Source organism: Pongo pygmaeus, chromosome 6, assembly GCF_028885625.2.
Source record: "Pongo pygmaeus isolate AG05252 chromosome 6, NHGRI_mPonPyg2-v2.0_pri, whole genome shotgun sequence".
NCBI lineage: Eukaryota > Metazoa > Chordata > Mammalia > Primates > Hominidae > Pongo > Pongo pygmaeus.
Window position 1 is genome coordinate 73,540,714 of NC_072379.2, and position 18,618 is coordinate 73,559,331.

At 36.2% G+C, this 18,618-nt stretch overlaps 1 long non-coding RNA gene across 2 annotated transcripts in view; it reads right to left on the reverse strand.

Annotated features, from left to right (window-relative positions):
• LOC134739866 (uncharacterized) overlaps positions 1 to 18,618 on the reverse strand; it is a 216,329-nt gene that overhangs the window by 89,809 nt on the left and 107,902 nt on the right. For both annotated transcript variants that reach the window (XR_010126935.1, XR_010126934.1), the window contains exon 2: positions 7,250 to 7,373. This is a non-coding gene — a long non-coding RNA (uncharacterized LOC134739866). The remainder of the gene's footprint in view (positions 1 to 7,249; positions 7,374 to 18,618) is intronic.

Sequence of the window (18,618 nt, forward strand, 5' to 3'; positions counted from 1 at the left end):
AAAGGGTGTGGGGTGGGAAACTGTATTCTGCTATTTTTCTAAAGCTGAGGGATTTGGCAGTCTGCAATTTTTTGGAAGGTTCCCAATATGTTTTTGATAATCTGCAAGTGTTTGAGAATAATTGCCCTAGATAATGTTGCAGTTTACTTTATAAATGAATGTATGGGAGGTAAATGATAATGTTGGAAAATCTCTTAAAATGAGATAGCCTGAACAAAATATACTTTGAAAATTTCACCTTGAATCAGTATAAGATTCAGAAAAATATCCCAGCATTTTGGGAGGCTGAGGCAGGTGGATCATCTAAGGTCAGGAGTTTGAGACCAGCCTGGCCAGCTGGCCAAGATGGTGAAACCCAGTCTCTACTAAAAATATAAAAAATTAGTCAGGCATGGTGGCAGGCGCCTGTAATCCCAGCTACTTGGGAGAAATGCTTGAACCTGGAAGGCAGAAGTTGCAGTGAGTGAAAGTCGTGCCACTGCACTCCAGCCTGGGCAACAAAAGTGAAACTCCTTCTCAAAAGAAAAAAAAAAAAAGATTCAGAAAAATAAATAATTTCAAGCACTTGTGATGATTTCTGTCACAGACATGAGAAGAACTATTGTTGTAATTACTCTTCACTTTAGAACATATGGCCTAAAAGTAACACAAGACTTCTTAAACTTAGGGTAAGGTCTAGTTTTACGTTATATTATTCTCAGATTTTCAGTAGACTAGAGAAAATTCCTCAAAGAATTTCTATCATTGTTTAAGTATCAACCTAGGAATATTTAAATGGGATTCCCAGGGCCTGGCAGATACTTTAGGAATTTGTTACTGTGGTGGTTGGCAGTTGCAAATATAACCTGTCCACCACCACCATGCACACACCCCTGCTGCTGCCACTTTACCACCTAAAACTTTCTCAGCATGACAGAGCTGACGTTTTAGGAGTCCACAGAGTATGGAACAGAATCCTACTTCACAAATTACTTTTGCTTTTGGCAAGATATCATTTCACCAACCAGAAATGAAAAATATGGTTCCTAGACAACAGCACAGTAGTTACTCAAAAGAATATTTGCATAATTTTGTCTTTGAATTTGCATAAAAATGAAATGCAGACCAGCATGCAATTCTCAAAAGGCCTCTAATCATCTTCTTAGTAAATCTTTGCCTATAATATTCTAAGTGTCCATAGCAAGCTTAATTTTTTTGCTGGAACAGTGTTATTTATGAGTTCTAAGCTATGAGGAAATTATACAGACACTTTGACATTCATCATTTGGTGACTGGATGTGAAATAGTGTCCAGTGTAGCTGTCCAGCATTTATATTTGATTAAGTTGCTTAATATGTTTGAATTCACAAATAAAAACCAAGTTATTCTATATTTCACATGAGTTATTAAGATATGCTTAGCAATCATTAGCTGTATGTAATTCAATACTAATTGGGAGAATGATTATTGAAACTAACCCAGTGTTCATAGAACAATCCAATTTGATTTTTTAAAAAGGAAATAAAAGTAAAAATAACATAACATGATAACAGCTATATTGGTAGCTTTCCTTGTTATATAACAGCTGAAATTTTATTAAGGTATTCAATATTTGATTAACCCAAATAGTGTCCCTTTTCAGGTATGGGGATAGATAGAAGTGATAAATAGGATGGGGATGATGAATTTAAACTTGTACATATTTCAAGGATGAAACTAAATTTAATGAAATCAATCTTTGTGTGCAAGGAATTGGGCATCATGATCGTAATGGGGAGAAGACATTGAAATTGAGTGGAGCATGGATCTGTTTAATCAGAGAATAGTAGAAAAATTTAGAGGGCTAAGATATCCAACTACCACATTTCTAGGCAGGCATCACACCTAAGCAGTGCTAGGCGGGGAAACTGGATCTCTGGAGGTAAGGAAAAAAAAAAGAAACATTACTTGAAGCACTTACTGATTTGTAAGTACCACCATGTAAGGCCATTTCTGAGCTATCAATGTTATGTCACTGAATATGGGGTAGCGACAAATGATGCACAGAATTAACTCTTTTAAGCGGGTATGAGCCTGCTCCAAAACGCTTTTGCAAGAGTGACATTTGAACTCATCTTACCCCAGAGGCTGAGAGGTTCCTGGGTCTCTTAAGTTGGATCTGAAGGGAATTCATATCCTAGAGGAGATCTTAATGCTGCTTATAATATACTTAATTGTTTTGTTCAATATTCTAACACACTTGTCTTCCACATACAACATTAATGTAGCCGTACTCTAAAGATTTTGTGAGGTAAATGATTTTATATATATATCTGAAAAGTCCAGAATTTGGAAAGAAATGCTTTCAAAATGTTTTAAGTTCTAAGTGAAAGAGGTAAACTGAAGACGAACCAGCAGTATATGCTCAAATATAGTCATATCACTCATTGGATAAAATTCTTTTATGGTTTCTGTTGCCTTCAGAAGTCATACGATTTGATAATACTGACTCACTAGTTTAGTATCTATCCTATTGTATCTTTTATTTTGCAACACTGTGGTTGTCTATTTTAATTTCTCCCCAATGGGTAGAAGCTATGCTGTCCACTATACTTTGTGCCTAGTGCCTCGTGCAGTGCCTAGAATGTAATACATGCTCAATTCAGTAAAGGTTTTAATATGTATTTCATTTGTTAATGATCTGACTGAAAAGTTAAGAAGGATTTAAAACTCTTCCTGTTTCTTCTGAAATTAATTAAATTCTAAAGTGTAACCATGATTTAAAGGAAGATAAGTTGTAACGATTTATCACCATTTGTTGAAAAGGGTGAGAAAAGGCGGGGCATGGTGGCTCACACCTGTAATCACAGCACTTTGGGAGGCCGAGGTGGGTAGATCATGAGGTCGGGAGTTTGAGACCAGCCTGATCAACATGATGAAACCCCGTCTCTACTAAAAATACAAAAATTAGCTGGGTTTGGTGGTGCACGCCTGTAATCCCAGCTACTCCAGAGGCTGAGGCAGGAGAATCGCTTAAACCTGGGAGGTGGAGGTTGCAGCAAGCAGAGATTGTGCCACTGCATTCCAGCCTAGGTGACAGAACAAGACTCCATCTCAAAAAAAAAATAAAATTAAATAAATAAATAAATAATAAAAGTTAAAAAAAAAAGAAACGTGTGAGAAATATTATATAGGCAAGTTATATTTACAATTTTAGAGGTGTATTGTTACTATCTTACCAGAGAGCCTTGGAACTCAATATCAAATATGTTGTTTTTTTGTTTTTTGAGACGGAGTCTCACTCTGTCACCCAGGCTGGAGTGCAGTGGCATGATCTCGGCTCACTGCAAGCTCCACCTCCCGGGTTCACGCCATTCTTCTGCCTCAGCCTCCTGAGTAGCTGGGACTACAGGCGCCCGCCACCACGCCCGGCTAATTTTTTGTATTTTTAGTAGAGAAGGGGTTTCACCATGTTAGCCAGGATGGTCTTGATCTCCTGACCTCATGATCTTCCCGCCTCAGCCTCCCAAAGTGCTGGGATTACAGGCGTGAGCCACCGCGCCCGGCCCCAGATATGTTTTAAGAGTGTGTGTTGTACTGTTCTCTCTTTCACTGGTGGTTTTTGTTTCTGTTGCTATTGTCATTCTTCGTGGTATAAACTTTACTTCTTGTAAAATTTCAGTTATCATCAACTTCCTCCTCTATATATAAAGTAGTATTCTGTTAGGACAACAGTTTGTGTAATAAAACTACATTTTCTATCTCGGATTATTGTTTCATTCAATAGATCATTGAATTTACTCACATTAACTTTAAATAATATTTCCCTAGTTTTGCTGAAAATATAGAAAAAATGAGAATGCATGAGATGCTACATTCACAGATGTTAAAAAATTCTAAACACATTCAGACTTCAGTAAGCAAAGCATGTGAGGCTAACTCTGGGCTCACAGATGTGACAGGAATGAGGTGCTAGAGAATAGTTAAGACAGAAATGAACTTCGGAATTTAGAACCTTTGTTTTTTTTTTTTTTTTTTTTTTTGAGACTGAGTCTTGCTCTGTTGCCCAGGCTGGAGTGCAGTGGCGCAATCTCGGGTCACTGCAAGCTCCACCTCCCAGGTTCACATCATTCTCCTGCCTCAGCCTCCCGAGTAGCTGGGACTACAGGCGCCCACCACCAAGCCCGGCTAATTTTTTGTATATTTAGTAGAGATGGGGTTTCACCGTGTTAGCCAGGGTGGTCTCAATCTCCTGACCTTGTGATCCGCCCACCTTGGACTCCCAAAGTGCTGGGATTACAGGCGTGAGCCACCTCGCCCGGCCCTTTTTTCTTTGAGACGGAGTCTCACTCTGTCACCCAGGCTGAAGTGCAGTGGCACAATCTTGGCTCACTGCAACCTCCGCCTCCTGGGTTCACGCCATTCTCCCAATTCAGCCTCCCGAGTAGCTGGGACTACAGGCGCCCACTACCATGCCCGGCTAATTTTTTGTATTTTTAGTAGAGATGGGGTTTCACCATGTTAGCCAGGATAGTCTCGATCTCCTGACCTCGTGATCCGCCCGCCTCGGCCTCCCAAAGTGCTAGGATTACAGGCGTGAGCCACCCCACCCAGCCAACTTAGAACCTTTCATTCAGATTTCTTTAAAGGAAGTTGTTTTTGAAAAGCAAAATACATCACACTGAGAGTAATACAAAATAAGTCTAGCTTGATTTATTTTATAATAGTAAAGGCCAAGCATTGGAATAATTACTGCTAATTTTCCTGGGATAAGTTTATGTTTTGCCTTAAAGAAAATAAAAATAATTCACCCCTTGTTGTTCATTTGAAGAATAACTATTTATTGTCTATGATGTGTAAGGCATTATATTATGAACTGAAATGATAAGCTAATAAAATTATTTAGATTTAGTCACTGCTTACAAGAAAGTCTTAGTCAAGTAAGAACAAAATTATGTGACCTGTGGAAGATGCTGTAAGAGTGATGGCCATTCAACAATATGTTAGCGCAAATTATATAGATGTAATCATTCCACAAAATCTATGTAGTTCAAAACCTCTTGCTATATATGGTGCATATGATAAATACATACAATCGTGTATGTCAGTTTTAAAAATAAATGAATAATTTAAAAACAAATTTGAAAGCTATTATCTTAATTGGCTATTGGCAGCTGACAGGGCCAGGTGAAGATACACAGGTATTTGTGCTTGAACGTGAGCAATGTATAAACATTGCTTTCCCCAACTTTGCCTCCTCCCAGTTTTGTGCTCCTGGAGAACATTTACACATCAGTCAAGTTCAAGCAACTCAAAGAAAAAAAAGAGTCCAGAAAAATTAAAGAATAACAAAAACATGAATTAAATAGCTGTGAGAATTATCATGAGTCACTACATAAGAAGCAAGAATTATGCATTGTCTATACCTGAAGGTGTCATCTGCCACTTTACACTTGGTCTTTATTTTCAGATAGTGGCTTTTAAAGTGACTGGCCATAACCAGAGCCGTGATTTAGAAAGATAACGGACAGCAAGGTAAGCTCAGAGAAGTTTGGAGACTTAATAGAGTCAGTATGAGACCTGATGATGGTTCAGGCTCTAAGTGACAACAGTAATGAAGAAGAGTGTAGAGAATGAAAAGGTTTTTTGAAATACTATTAAATAAGGCTTTATAATTGACTAGACAAGAGGTAGTAAGGGGAACAAATCAAGGACAACTCTACAGTTTCTATCAGGAAAAGACAAAAATGTCAAAAAGTTGAGAGAACTAGAAGGCACTAGCCACGTAAAACTGGGAGGAATTTGGAAATTTTCAGGCCACTGGTAATCTGAGACAGCTGCTTTGTTAAAAGGTACAAATTACCTCCCAGGCCATCATAGACACCACACTTCTGTGACTCTCTTTACTGTGTTATTTCTGTCTATAAGGCCGACCCCTCTTCACAGCTAAAATTACCTAGCAGTCAAAGTCTACCTTCAATGTTACTACTTAGGGTGACAATCATGGTTTACCGAGAGACAACTGCTGTGGATGGAGGAATAATTCCAGGCTTTAAAATCAGACAAACCTGGGATCTCATCCCAGCTCTTGCTATTTACCAGCCTTGTAACTTTGAGTAAGTCACTTCTCTGCTTCCACTGTTCCTTCTGCACATACTTCATATGAAATGTGTGAGGAATAAGTTAGGTAATGCATGTGACTGACTTTCCATTGCATTACAGACTCATCTACTTTTTCATAGGACAAACAGTAATTTCTGAAGACAAAGTTCTAAGAACTTCATAGTTATTAACTCACAAGGCTTCCTATGAAATGCAGCAGACCACAGCTAATACATGAAGGCTGGCTTCAGATGCAAAAGTGGTACTTTTAGTTTCTGTTTTAACTGAAGGAGTAAAAAAATATATTTTCAGATTAAATCACTGTTTATTAGAAATCTTGGACTCTAAATAGAATCCAATGGTTAAATTTGATTCTGTTTTGATTCTATTTTGTTTCTTAACTTCTAAATGGTACAGCTACCCTTTACAGCCTTTCAAATTATAGTTTTAAACTACCCAAATCATTAAGAACACAATGTGTTCTAGATTATATTTTTTCTATCCTAAGTGAAGCAACCCTGTTTTTTTTTTTTTTTTAAATAAACATTTTATGGATGGTCCACTTTGAGAACTCTGTTTTGTTACTAAGGTAATTTAATGAGTATCTTATAAAAATTTCCCCCTTTTCTTTTTATACTGTGGAGGCAATAAGACCATCATAAAGCCAGAACAAAAATACTTCTCTTTTGGAACTATTTTATGGGTCTGTTATTACAGTTTTGCTGTCACACTAGGATGTGAAAAATAAAGTATTCCACATCAAGTCCCTCGGTGAGTACAAATGGTTTCCTTTGCAAATAATAAATTCCAAAGAAAATATTTGAACTTTATTTGCCCCTCATGCCTTGGCCCTGATTTGTGCCTATTGGGAAAAAAAGAACAAAACAAAAGGAAAAGCCTTCATTCCAAACACATCAATGTCATCTCTGACTCCTGCCTTCCAGTTGAAGCATTCATTGTAGAATCCTTGGCAGGTAGCATAATGCCTGGCACATAGTAGATTTAGATAATATTTATAAATAGATGTATGAATGAATAAAAGCATTAATGAACATTCACATATTTGCATGTTCTTAACTGAAGCTCTTCAATGGAAAATAAACAGCCATGATCTACCCTTCTTAGGACATATTTCTATTAAAAAATAATTTTTAAAATAAAAAATCAAGCCAGACACAGTGGCTCATACCTGTAATCCCAGCTCCTGGGGAGGTTGAGATGAAAGGCTTGCTTGAGCCAAGGAATTCGAGGCTGTAGTCAGCTATGATAGTGCCACTGCACTCCAGCCTGGGTGTCATAGTGAGAATCCATGTCTAAAAAATATATCAGTAAATAACATTTACAATCATAAAATAAATACTCTTAAATTATTTTTACATTGGAATATTTATTAAGCCATAAAAAGTCATGTTGTGGAATAGCATTTAATGACCTCATAAAATATACACATCAGATTTCTAGGCTTAAAAACAAATGACAATCATTTTATAAGTATGTAAGGACTATAACTGGAAGGGCACTATAGGTAACAAAATTATGAGCAATTTTAGTTTTAAGAAATAATTTGTATATTCTAAATGTTTTACAATAAACAGGAATCATTACTGTATTCATTCACTCATTTGACATATTATTGAACAGCTACGGTATAGAGCAACTCTATACAGAGCAACTAAGCACTCGTATAGAGATTCCTCAGTATACCCAATAAAGTGGATCCTTGAATTTATCATTTAAAAGCTTTAAATGGTCAGATACTATTGTATCCCTGCCATATTTGCAAATATTTTACACACATGCAAACAAAGCATGTATACACTTAAAACAACCAGTGTTGAAAATGTTGGCAGAAAAACAGTGAAAAATTGCTAGTGAAATGAAACTTGGTACTCTGTCCTTAGAAAAAATCTAATAATATATTTGGAGAGTCATAAACATATGTGTAATTTGTGATTCATTTATTTAACTGCAAAGAGATGTCATGAACAATGATTTAAATGAAGAAACACTGAATGCGTTAAGATACTTATTGTGTTTCATAATGAGAAAATACTTTTTTATAAAAAGCAGCTTGTAGGCTGGGCACGGTGGCTCACGCCTGTAATCCCAGCACTTTGGGAGGCCGAGGCAGGCAGATCACAAGGTCAGGAGATCGAGACCATCCTGGCTAACATGGTGAAACCACATCTCTACTAAAAATACAAAAAATTAGCCGGGCGTGGTGGTGGGCACCTGTAGTCCCAGCTACTCAGGAGGCTGAGGCAGGAGAATGATGTGAACCTGGAAGGCAGAGCTTGCAGTGAGACAAGATTGAGCCACTGCACTCCAGCGTGGGCGACAGAGTGAGACTCTGTCTCAAAAAAAAAAAAAAAGCAATTTATATATATACTTAAAGAAACTTTGAAAAACACTTAAAAGTAGAAAGAGGGAAACAATGTTATCACTAGTAATACCTCCCTGAAACCACCTTTAAAATATTAACTCAAGTTAAATGCAGCAACATTACAGAGTACAACATTGTTTATAATTTGGATATTTAAATAATCCATTTTACCTCCACTTGCAATAAGAGGCTTGCTATCTTTATCAGTGGTCCCCAACCTTTTTGGCAACAGGGACTGGTTTTGTGGAAGACAATTTTTCCATGGACTAGGGGTGGGTTGGGGGATGGTTTGGGGATGATTCAAGCACATTACATTTATTGTACACTTCATTTCTATTATTACTACCTTGTCATATATAATGAAATAATTATACAACTCAACATAGAATCAGTGGGAACCCTGAGCTTGTTTTCCTGCAACTAGATGGTCCCTTCTGGTGGTGATGGAAGACAGTGACAGATCATCAGGCATTAGATTCTCACAGGGAGCATGCAAACTAGATCCCTTGCATGCACAGTTCCCAATAGGATTCATGCTCCTAAAAGAAACTAATGCCTCCAGTGATCTGACAGGAGGTGGAGCTCAGGCAGTAAAGTGGCTGTCAGTACAGTTGAAACTTGGCTTGTTTGCCTGCTGCTCACCTCTTGCTATGTGGCCCTGTTCCTTACAGGCAACAAACCAGTGCTGGAACGTGGCTTGGGGACTGGGGACCACTGATCTATATAACAAATAATTTGTCAAGCATTTCCTCTACCTGAAATCGTTTTAATTCCTTAAAGTGCAATCAAGGTGAGGCAAAAACACACCCACTCTCTAATGTCACTTATAACCAGCCCCTCACCCACAACTGACTCCCAAATACACTTAACTCACACCCATTCTCCAATACTTCCAGGCATGCCCTCTCATGAGGATGTCTCTTAGACCCTTGGTCTTCATTCATTTTCCCTTATCTATTATCTCCATCCATTTGCTGAATGCTTATTCCTCTTTAAGGAAGTAACTAAAATGCCAGCTCACTGGTAAAGCTTTTAAAAGTTCTGAGAGTAAGGTTCAATTTTTCTTTTTTATACTTTTTACTTGCACTTGCTACATTTCTTTTGTTTTTATGGTTAGTCCTGTATGTATTATTCTCTCCATTTAGGCTATAAATCTTTCAGTGTAGAGTGTTTCTAATGTCATATTCTTCTAAAAAAAAAAAAACAACAAACACATCTTATTCCTCCTGAGAATGTGATATTTATTAAATTAATTCCATTCAATATTGGTGCAAGTCTCTGTAAACAGCCTTCCCCCAGGAACAGAAGAGCTCAAGAGTTGATGTGGGAATATCTGATTTCATACAGTTTGAGTTGTGGTGCAAAATATTTTTGAAAATTCAGTACTCAAAGTCCAAACCATATTTTAATAAATTACAACTTTGATATAATTCATTTCTGTAAATTTTTATAGATAACTTATTAATATAAGACTTGTGATCTGCAGTTTTAATTTCATATTTAACAAGCATTACTTTAAATATGGTATTTCTAGGTATTTTTTGTCCAACTTCATGCTCACTTTGGGTGAGCTCATTCTATCCTATGACTTAAATATCATCTGTCAATGAATATTTCTAGTTTTGATAGGGCTAGAATTCCAGACTAATATATACACTAAGTGACATAGCCTCAAGGAAGTCAAATGAGCATTTAAACTGTTGCCCAAAAATTCAGATCTTAAATTCAGATCTTACCAACTCTTTTATCAGGGTCAGAAGATGGCTCATGTACTCATGATAAAATTGTCTGAATAGAGGCTTTTGATATTTTCTGTCACTTGTTCTGACCCTTTTACTACTGCCACTGTTGATGCACCTACTAATGTTGTGAAGAAGTATAATATCTTCCACTTCTCCCCAAACTACTCATGAGCATCTCATAGCTGCTATGTTATTGGCACCCAGTAAAGTTATCCAGGGCACTGTGACCCTACTGTACCTTCTATAAAATGTGCTTCTTTTGCTTCCTGCCAGTTACCTGTGCCACCATGATGTCAGCTAGCATCACTGCAGTCATAAGTCCTATGCTGATAGTTCAGAATTGAATTTTATCTCAAGGTGGGTTTCAAATTATTATTTCAAACCCTATTAAATTATGCTTTCAGGATGGGCATGGTGGCTCATGCCTGTAATCCCAGCACTTTGGGAGGCCGAGGCGAGCGGATCACGAGGTCAGGAGATAGAGACCATCCTGACTAACATGGTGAAACCCTGTCTCTACTAAAAAATACAAAAAATTAGCCAGGCATGGTGGTGGGCGCCTGTAGTTCCAGCTACTTGGGAGGCTGAGGCAGGAGAATGGAGTGAACCTGGGAGGCGGAGCTTGCAGTGAGCCAAGATCACGCTACTTCACGCCAGCCTGGGTGACAGAGTGAGACTCCGTCTCAAAAAAATAAAAATAAAAAATAAAAAAAATTATGCTTTCATTCACAGTCTGCATAGTATTTTAATAATTTTATTTAATAATATCACATTCTAGCATTTTTTTAAAGATTATCATAAATAATGTAAGCTTCTTTTTACCTAGATTAGATAATTACGTTAAGGTTTGAACCTTTTCCCTCAAAACTAATATTAACTGAATTATATATTTGATCCAATTAATAGCATTTTTTTTTTTTTGAGAGTGAGGGTCTCACTCTGTCACCCAGGCTGGAGTGCAGTGACATGATCTTCGCTCACTGCAGCCTAGACCTCCCAGGCTCAAGAGATTCTTCCATCTCTGCCTTCCCAGTAGCTGGGACTACAGGCATGTGCCACCATGCCCAGAAGCTCAAGGCATCCACCTGTTTTGGCCTCCCAAATTACTAGGATTACAGATGTGAGCCACCATGCCCAGCCAACTGTGTATTTTAAAATGTAAAAGTACATTTTGAATGTGTGACAAAAGATTTTTAACTAATCAAAATCTTCTGTATTAAATTCCTTTTTTAACACCATCTAATTAGGAATTATTCCCTCATTTTAGGCTTTATAACACATGTAATATGACTTAAAAAAATCTATCATGAATTTTTAGGTTTGTTGACTGACTACCTCAGCTTTAATTCACTTTCTCCCTAATGCCCATTGAAATGACAGAGAAGCAATCATAGAAAGACAGGAAAGATGCCTTCAGAGGGCAAGGATTATTAAAGAATTTTTTAAAGATATTAAGCAGATGGGATTTAATTAGAAAAGAAACCCCACAGAGGTGAGCAACCGAAAACTCAATAGGGACTTCTGAAAAAAGAGTTTTCCAAATAGAACACCAGAAAACTCCCCAGGATCAGAAAAAAATCTGGCTTGGGAGGCAGAGCAGTCCCTGGGGCAATTGACAAAGTAATTAATTAAAGTGCTATGGAACTGCTGTGATGGGATACAGTTCTCAGGCACAAGCTAGCAAGCTCTAAATTAAGTGGAGAACCTGCCTTAGGGGACTCCCAAGGTAAGCTTGGTGGTAGGAAGAGAAGTAGGGCAGTGCCCTCGTCAACTTTCAATGACAAAGTATACATTGAGACCCCTCAAAGGGATCACTGAGACAGAATCAACAGTCTCTACGTAAAACACAAACATTCTGATAGAAAATGTGGTAAATATATTTAGAAACTTGGATGAGAAAACACATTACAATCTTAATACAAATTCCAGAAGTCATGAGGAAAAAGTGGCATATTTGACTAAATAATTATTGATATGGTTTGGCTGTGTCCCCACCCAAATCTCATCTTGAATTGTAGCTCCCACAATTCCCACGTGTTGTGGGAGGGACCTGGTGGGAGATCAGTGAACCATGGGGGCGGCTTCCATCATACTGTTCTTGTAGTAGTAAGTCTCACAAGATCTGATGGTTTTATAAGGAGAAACCCCATTAGCTTGGTTCGCATTCTCTCTCTTGCCTGCTGTCATGTAAGTCATGCATTTTGCCTTCTGCCATGATTGTGAGGCCTCCCCAGCCACATGGAACTGTGAGTCTATTAAACCTCTTTTTCTTTACAGTTTACCCGGTCTTGGGTATGTCTTTATCAGCAGCATGAAAATGGACTAATACAACTATCTTTACCTTCATCTTGAACACATGTATTATAAAAAAGGCAAGACATGTGAAAGCATGAGGAAATATATATGTTACATGTAACAGACAAAAATATGATCTTCCTAATATATAAAAACTGCTCTAAATCAGTGAAAAAAAGACAATCCAATAGAAAAATGTCATATGAGCAAGTTAACTCACTGACAAATATTAACATAGGTATTTTTAAAATTACCCATGATAAAGGTAATGCAAGTAAAAATAACAATGCATTGTCTTGTCAAACTTAAAAAAATATTTACAATACACAGTGTCAGAAAAGTTGCGAGGAAAGTAACACTCTCATTTACTCTTGAGTGTAAACTGATTTAAACTTTTTGGAGAACAATTTGACAGAATTTACCCAAATTTAGCATTGTGAGTAAAAGTGTAACAAAACCCATTCACTTCTGCAGGAGTGCACCTTGCGTTCAGTTAAATCTATAGCTCTTATTGGAAACGTGATAAAGGTAAAACATCAGCAGTGTTTTCAAGCCAATCTGCTCATTGTAAAAATAGCTCTCATTGATGAAATGCCTCTAGATTGATAGAATGATAGACAGTGAGAAGCCATTTGCATGTTGTAACTCTCGTTGAAGGAAAACATCTGACTCTGATCCTGACAAACTGGGTTTCCTATCTTAGATCCTTGTAAGGAATATGATACTAAGTGATATGGTTAGGCTGTGTCCCCATCCAAAATCTCATCTTGAATTGTAATTCCCATAATCCCCACATGTCAAGGAAAGACCAGGTGGAGGTAATTCAATCATGTTGTTCTCATGATGGTGAGTTCTCACAAGATCTGATTTTTTTGTTTGCTTTTTTTTTTCTTTCTTTTTTTGAGATGAAGTCTCACTCTGTTGCCCAGGCTGGAATGCAGTGGCACCGATCTTGGCTCACTGCAACATCCGCCTCCCGGGTTCAAGTGATTCTCCTGCCTCAGCCTCCTGAGTAGCTGGGACTACAGGCGCACTCACTATGCCTGGCTAATTTTTGTATTTTTAGTAGACATGGGGTTTCACCATGTTGGCCAGGCTGGTCTTGAACTCCTGACCTAGTGATCCGCCCACCTCAGCCTTCCAAAGTGCTGGGATTACAGGCGTGAGCCACCACGCCTGGCCGAGATCTGATGGTTTTATAAGTGTGTGGTAGTTCCTCCTGCATTCTCTTCTTTGTGCCGCTTTGTGAAGAAGGTGCCTTGTTTCTTTTTTACCTTCTGCCATGATTGTAAGTTTTCTGAGGCCACCCCAGCTACGCTGAACTGTGAGTCAATTAACCCTCTTTTGGTTATAAATTACCCAGTCTGTAGCAGTTATTTATATCAGTGTGAAAATGGACTAAAACACTAAATATGCCCCATAGTAATCTCGTAAGTCTGAACGCTTAGAGAGGCCTATTCATATGAAACAATCTAAAGCTTCTGCTCGAGAAAATAATTAACGGTGTGAAGAGAAAATAAATGGAGTGTGGGAGAAAATATTTTGCAAGCCATATATCTGATGAAAAGATAATATGCAAAATATGTCAGAGCTCAAACAACTCAATAGCAAGAAAACAAAAAACCCAAATAAAAAATGGGCAAGAGACCTGAATAGACATTTCTCAAAAGAAGACATACAAATGGCCAGCAGATTGATGAAAAAATGTTCAACATCACCAATCATTACGGGAATGCAAGTTAAAACCACAATGACATATCATCTGACACCTTTAAGAGTAAGTATCGTTAAAAAGACAAAATATAACAAGTGTTGGTGAGAATGTGGAGGAAAGGAGTCCCTTGTACACTGTTCATGGGAATGTAAATTAGTACAGCCTTTATGGAAAACTGTATGAAGTTTCCAAAAAAAAAAAAAAGCTAAAAATAGAATGTTTGTATTATTTAGCAATCTCATTTCTGGTTTTTTACACAATACATTTGAAATCAGATTGTCAAAGAAATGTCTGCACTCACATGTTCATCATAACACTATTTACAATAGCCAGGTGAACCAACCAATAGCCAAGGAATCAACCTAAGTGTTCATCAACAGGTGAATGTATAAAGAAAAGTATATATATAGATATATAGATAGATATATAGATAGATATATAGATATATATCGATATATAGATAGATATATAGATATGTATATAGATATAGAGATATATAGATAGATATATATAGATATAGAGATATATAGATATATAGATATATAGATAGATAGATAGATAGATATATAGATAGATATAGATATATAGATAGATATAGATATATAGATATATATAGATATATAGATATATAGATATATATAGAGATATATAGATATATAGATATATATATAGAGATATATATATAGATATATATAGAGATATATATATAGATATATATAGAGAGATATAGATATATATAGAGAGATATAGATATAGATATATAGAGATATAGATATATATATATACACACAATGGAATACTATGCAGCCTTAAAAAGAAGAAAATTCCACAACTTGTGGCAACATAGCTACAATTAGAAAATATTATGCTAAGTGAAATAAGCCAGGTACAGAAAGACAAATAATCGTGTTTTCACGTATAGGTGGAATCTAAAACAATCAAATTAATAGAAGCAGGGAGTAGAATTGTGGTTATAGGATGAGGGAATGAGGAGATGATGGTCAAAAAGCATAAAATTTCAATCAGACAGAAGAAAAACTGTTTTTAGTTCTATTACACAACATGGTAAAAATATAGTTAATAGAATATTGTACATTTCAAAATTGCTAAGAGGGTAAATTTCAATTTTTTTTTTTTTTTTTTAGACGGACTCTCGCTCATTGCCCAGGCTGGAATGCAGTGGTGTGATCTCAGCTCACTGCAAGCTCCGCCTCCCAGGTTCACACCATTCTCCTGCCTCAGCCTTCTGAGTAGCTGGGACTACAGGCACCCGCCACCATGCCTGGCTAATTTTTTCTATCTTTAGTAGAGACGGGGTTTCACTGTGTTAGCCAGGATGGTCTCGATCTCCTGACCTCATGATCTGCCCGCCTCAGCCTCCCCAAGTGCTGAGATTACAGACATGACCACCACGTCCAGCCCAAATGTTTTCATTACCACAAAAAATTTTAGGTATTCGACATGATTACTATGTTAACTAGCTTGATTTAATTATTCCATGTTGTTTTCATGAAGCATAACATGACTTTGTACCTCATAAATTTATGCAATTATAAATTGTCAATTTATAATAAAAAAGACCTCTGGTGGGCACTGGAACTTGCATAAGCCACTTAAATTTGTTTCACATAAATACAAATACCAACATACACATAGTAATATATTCTTATTATAAAGGTATTATAAACATCCAGAAACAACAGAGCTAATAATTATATTTTTATTATCTATGCCATGTAATATTTTCTACATTCTAAATAGAATGAGGTAGACTTCTTTTACCAAAATGGGAAGGGTCCCATGTTATATTGTTGATTGAAAAGAATACCCTGCAAAACAATATGCATTATTTTTTATATGTGTATATATGTTTCATTCTCTTTTAGGACCTAGGAAGTTCTGAGCACTGACTGGTTTGACTGGTCCCCTAACCACATTTTTCATCTATGAATTTCAATCTTTCAGGAAACTAGACCTTGCTCTTCTACTCCTACACCCCATGTTTATGTCTTTCTATAAATGACTTAACTAATACAATCTTGGAGAAACTCTACTGAGGATATGTAATTCTGTCACTCACAAAAATGAATCTCTAGGTCAGCTGTGGCTACACATTATGACAATTAGGGAGCTTCTAAAAAAATACCAATGCTGGTTGTAATGTCAGCAGGCTATTAGATAGGAGGTCTCTAACCCTCATCCGCCTACAGAACCAATGATTTGGCAACCATCCAAAGACAAAAGTGCCTTTCTGGGAGCTTTGCACTCCAGGTAAGTGGTTCTCTCTGGTATGAAGAATGGAAAACAAAACTATTAAATACAATTACTATAATCTGTTGGAGATAAGCAATATAAGAAGTATAAATTGTGACATTGAAAAATCAAAATGTAGGGGAGAGTGGAGTTAAAGTGTAGTTTTCTCAGTTGTCTTTCTTTCTTTGCAATCACACAAGTTTTTCCAGTCTAAAATAACTTACTATAATTACAGAATGTTTTTGTGAGCCTTGTGGTATCCACAAGACAAAAATCTGTAACACACTAAACATAAAAAGCAAAGAATCAAAACATACCACTAGAGGAAATCACTTAATCACAAAGGAAGACTATATGAGAGGAAAAAAGGATCTACAAAGTGACTAGAAGGCAGGTAACAAAATCGCATCAATAAAACCTCACCTATCAACAATAACCTTGAATGTAAAAGGATTGAATTATCTAATTAAAAGACAGAGTGGCAAAACGAATTTAGAAATGTCCCAACTGTATGCTGACTACAAGAAACTCATTTCATATGAAAACATATGTATGCTAAAAGTGAAGGGATGGAAAAATTATTCCATACAAATGCAAACCAAAAAAAAAGAGCAGGAGTAGCTGTACTTGTATCAGATAAGATAGACTTTAAGCAAAAACTGTCAAAAGGGATAATGAAGGCCATTACATAATAAAAGGATCAACAGAGCAAAAGGATATAACAATTATGAATGTATGTGTACCCAACATCGGAGCACATAAATCTATAAAGCAAGTATTAATAGTATTAAAGGAAGAGAAAGACTGCAATACAGTAACAGATGAGGACTTCAACACCACAACTTCAGCAATGAACGGATCATCTAGACAAAAAAATCACGAATGAAACATCAGGGTAAAACTTCACTCTAGAATAAAGGGACCTAAAAGTTATTCACAGGACCTTCTATCCAACAGCTTCAGAATACACATTCTTCTTAACTACCCATGGAACATTCTGCAGAATAGATTGTACATTAGGCCACAAATCAAGTCTTAGCAAATTAAAAAAGATAAAGATATCAAATATGTTTTCTGAACATAATGGAATTAAACTAGAGGGGGTACTTTGAAAACTAAAATATATGGAATTGAGTGATATACTCCAGAAAATGCAAAGGATCAACGATGGCATTTAAAAGAAAATATAAAAATGTATTGAGACAAATGAAAATAGAAACACAGCATACTCAAACCTATGAGATATAGCAAAAGCAGTGCTAATGGGAAAGTTTATAGCATCAACAAATGAGAAATATCTTAAATAAACTACCTAATGTTACACCTCAAGACATTAGACAAATGTCCAAAATTAGTAGAAGAAAATTAGTAATAATAGATTATAGCAGAAATAAAGAAAATAGAGACTGTAATGGTACAAAAGAGCAATAAAATGAAGACTTAGGTTTTTAAAAATATAAACAAAATTGACAAACCTTTAAGAAATAAAGAGATGACTCAAATAAATTCAGATGAAAAAGAACACATTACAACTGTAAATACCAAAACACAAAGGATCACTAGAGACTAATATGAACACTTGTCTGCCAAAAAATTAGGAAACTTAAAATAAATTGGTAAATTCCTGAACACATACAACCTACCATGATTGAATGAGGAAAAAATAGAACACCCACCCAAAGAGACCAATAATAAGTAAAAAGATTAAGTAATAAAAATTCTCCCATCAAAGAAAAGCCCAGAATTTTAGAATTGCAAAATTCTAAAAACATTTAAAGAACTAATGTCAATTCTTCTCAAGCTATTCCAAAAAAAAAAAAAAGAAAAGAAAACAAAATGAATTGAAGTGAATAAGTGAATTCTTCCAAACTCATTCAATGAGGCCAGCACTACTCCAATACCAAAACCAGACAAAGATACAACAAAAAATGAAAACTATAGGCCAATATCCCTAATGAACATAGATGCAAAACTCCTCAATAAAATACTAGCAACTTGAATCCAACAGCATATCAGAAAGATTATTCACCATGAGGTTCAAGAATGGTTCAATAAACAAAATTCATAAACATGATATATCGCATTAACAGAATGAAGGACAAAGCCAGATGATTGTATCAACAGACACAGTAAAAACATTCCATAAACTTCTAGGTCCCTTTGTGATAAAA